The sequence below is a fragment of the Rhineura floridana genome, chromosome 1 (assembly GCF_030035675.1).
Source record: "Rhineura floridana isolate rRhiFlo1 chromosome 1, rRhiFlo1.hap2, whole genome shotgun sequence".
NCBI classification, from domain to species: Eukaryota; Metazoa; Chordata; class Lepidosauria; order Squamata; family Rhineuridae; genus Rhineura; species Rhineura floridana.
Window position 1 is genome coordinate 211,543,358 of NC_084480.1, and position 4,129 is coordinate 211,547,486.

General features: G+C 43.4%; 1 pseudogene; it reads right to left on the reverse strand.

Moving 5' to 3' along the window:
* Positions 1-2,826: 2,826 nt before the first annotated feature.
* Positions 2,827-2,944, reverse strand: LOC133375798 (5S ribosomal RNA; annotated as a pseudogene).
* Between the last annotated feature and the right edge of the window lie 1,185 nt (positions 2,945-4,129).

Below are 4,129 nucleotides of genomic sequence, written 5' to 3' on the forward strand. Positions count from 1 at the left end.
GCCTGGGCTTGAATCACATTGACCCGGAACACATTGGGGGCAACATCATGGGAGGGGGGATGTCAGAGACTGGAGGGCAAGCAAGCCTGGCACCACAGCTGAGCATGTGCATCTGTTTCTACATTAGGGGCCATTCCTGTATTACCCCAGTGAGGTGGGAGCTGTTGCAACAGGATGACATTTCACACTACACTAGTAAAGGAATCCCAGGATTATGTGGCAAGAGCTACGTATGGGGGGTGAGAATTCAAAGCAGAGGTGATCAGCCCTGCAAACACCCCAGCTCAAATTCTTGCAAGCAGAATTGAGGCAAACATACACTACTTCCTCCCTTGATTTTGTTCACAGCCTTGATTCCTCCACCATGTGCAACATTGACCCCCTTCCTCAAATGAAAAGGAACTCACCTTGGGGGAGTAACAGATTATAGAAGCATCCCTTGAAGTTGGGAGACATCTAGAGGGGACTCTTGTCCTTCACAGAACCAAAGTATAGCAATAGGCAGCCTGATCCCCAGTAGACAATGATGCTAGCAACATCCTTTATCTTAGGAGAGGGGTGTTGATGTAAGTGGGTGGTGGACAGTGTTCAAGGGTCCACTTGGAGTGCCTGGTTATTTTGGGGGGTGAGCAGCAGATGATTCTCCATCTCTAGGAAGAATCAACAATACAGCTATTATGCTGAGACAGAGACTATCCTTCACATCATGACAACAGAAGGACCACCCTGCTGGATCAGACTAAATATCCAACTAGCCTTGCCACTAGCCTTATTCCAGCTACAGCCAACCAGATGCTTTTGATAAGTTCTCGGCAGAACATGAAGGCAACAGCTGTCCTCTACTACCCATAGAATCTGGTGTGCTTCCTTTGAATATGGACATTCTATATCGCTGTTGTAGCTAATGGTTATTACTAAACCTATACTCCATTAATCTCTCAAATCTTTTAAATACCATGTAAGATAGTGTCCATCTTCACATCTTGCAAGAGTGGAAATTAATCACATGAAAGGAATCCACATGTAAAAATGGGCAATGGCTGCCCTGCTGGCTCAACTACTGAGATTGCACATCTTCTTTGCCTACCCCTCCCCAAGTTCACATGGTGAGCCTAGATGTCTGAGAAGGAAAAACTTACATGTATACATTTCTACAGGCCTCTAACCCTACCTAGTTTGGGTTGCAGCTCCTACTGAAACCTACTCAACACACATAGACCTCAAAACACATAGGCTTCCTCTTCTCAGATGTCCACTCAATGCATGGATATTAGGAGTACAAAGCCACACAACTTTGGGGACAGAACCAGAAGTGTGACCCCATGCCCCCTTTCTACCTATGTACCTCCTCATGATTAATGCATGAAAGAGGACTTGTGTCTCCAAGGTAATGTAAAATGGTCACTAGATGTTGAGAATCAGGAGATGCAAGATCTGTGAACCTGCCATGAGACAGGAGTTAAAGTAAGTAACAAGTATGAACCAGGACCAGTTCTACCATTAGGCACAGTGAGATAACCAACTCAGGCGGCAAATGCTGGAGGGTGGGAGTGGTGGCTAGCACACTCTTCTCAGTGGAGAACAATGTCCCATCACGAGTGTGTAGACTTTCGGACTGTTAGAATGGAGGAGGGTGCCATATTGTCCTTTACCTCAGGCAGCAAAATGTTTGGGGCTGTTTGGTGTATGAACAATAACAAAAACAGGCTCCTTCCATAGTACCTCTCTGCTTCTGAGCAAATAAGACTGCCCCCTAAATATCTCCAGACAAATGTCACGTCCATTGAATAAGACTGACCAAGCAACACATTCATAGGCATCTAATTTAGTTCACCGATACTAATGCAGATATTTTCCAGGAGCAATATGCCAATCTCAACATGTTCTGTAAGTACTATGGATCAATAATGTTGTTGATGAGGGGATCCTTAGATGCTTAATATGTAGGGAAATGTTTGAAATGTTTTCTAAACAGTTGTTGCCAGAACAAATGGCTTAGAGAAACCTCTTTCACTATACAGTGGTTGACACAACTGAAATCTAAAACCTCGCTACCATATGTTTCAACTACTTGAAACATTAGCCTATTTAATTTATGATTCTAAGGGAGAGGAAAGAAAAATAATGAAGACCAGTCCAGATAGCAATTGTAGATCTAAAAGGGATAATAATTTAGACAATGGGGATTATATACGATCTGTTTATTGACACTGGGGATGTGTTAGCCGAATAATGCATTGCACTTACAATCAACAATTTTTGTTCTATTTATATCTGTAAATGGGGAAATAAAAAAATGCAATAGCCTGTGAAACTGTCGTAACAGCTTTTCACAGCTCAGACACATTAAATTACTAGCAATGCACTAGGTTAAAAAATGAAGAAAATAATTTTCATAGAATAGAAAATGGAGACTGGTCTGGAATAAAGGTTTGTGAATGCATGGATCTATCTGGTAGCATATACTGTAAATAGAAAACACTGCTCTAAATAGCATCCCTGAATCTCATCTTGCTAAGGCAGGCCAGAGAAATACTATGATTGATGGTATCAAAAGAAAAGCCACTGAGAGGTCCAGGAGAATTAACAGGGTTGCATTGTCTCTCTCCATCCCCTAATAATGGAAGGACCATGGAAGTTTCAATCCCAAAACTAGGCAGGAAATCAGCTTAGAAAGGATCCACCTTACAACAACCTTGTAAGGTAAGTCAGTATGCCTTCAAGTCAATTAGGACTTATGGAGACCTTATGAATCTTTTTTGGATATATTCATAGGGTTTTCATTATAAGAGGTATTCAGAGGTGGTTTACCATTGCCTTCCTCTAAGCCTACGGCACCGGTATTCCCGGTCGGTCTCCCATCCAAGTACTAACCAGGCCTGACCCTGCTTAGCTTCCAAGATCAGACAAGATCAGGTGTGTTCAGGGTAGTATGGCTGTCAGTATTATTATTCCCATATTGTAGATACAAGATTGAGGCCCAGGGCTTGCCTAAGGTCATCTAGTGCAGGCAAGATTTGAGCAAGGGATTGACTAGTGCACAGCCCATGTTTTTGGCCACTATAGCACACCATAATCTGGGACTCCAGTGGCCAACCAAACCTCACATACTACTGATAATACATATTGCCTCCCTAGACAACCTCCTAGTGTCTGGCAGCATTAGGAGCACTGGATTGGCTCTGCTGCTGCACCCACATCATATCGACCTCTCCCCTTCCTTGCCTCTCCCCCTCCCAGTTACCAGCAGCAACCTCCACATTATGAAGCCAGGGGAGCAATGCTACCTCACCCTTCTGCCTTACCAGCCACTACTGCTTTAGAGATGAGATGGCCATGGGGTTCAGGAAACATGGTTGCCATTTCAAGCAGTGGCTTGTCTGCCCTCAGCAGCCTGGTGACATTCCCTTTTAATTTGGGAAGACTGCTCATGGAAACAGCTCTAGGTCCTGATGTTAGCCAGTGGAGACAGCCATCTTTTTCCCACAGGGATGCCACTCGGATTGATGCTATGTTGTCCCCATGGGCCATTCTGTCCCAAATTAGAAGAGGATGCTGTAAGAGTACCGAGGACATCCTAACCTCCCCTTAAAATAGCAGCAAAGCTTTTTTTCCTTCAAAAAGAAAAGAAAGGGAGGACCTTGACTAACTCATCTTTAAAGCTAATCCTACCCATCTGAGGGCACATGATGTATCATGGGCACATGATCAATTTTCTAAATAAATAGAAAAGGACAACTTTGCTGAAGCAAGGCAGATCTTGGTCTGCTAAATGTCTGGATGTGAGATGGCCTGGAAGAGGAAGGACCAAGAAAAGAAGAAATATGCCTGTAATAAATTAATAAAAACTACAGAGATGAGAAAAATGAGGTAGACTTTCCAGGGAGAAATTGGGGGAATCAAGCTGAGATTATCTACAAAGGGAATAATGTTATTTTATTCACTAGCTGCCGGTCAAATGTGTCTTCACCATAGTTCTTACAATGTGGTTGCTAATCTTACATAGGACACACACAGCCCTACTTTTTGGGATACATATGCTTAGGCACCTATGGACCAGGTACTATGACCTTCAAGAGTTTGCTGTGCTATAGCATTCAGACCAGGGATGGGGAACTTGTGGCCCTAC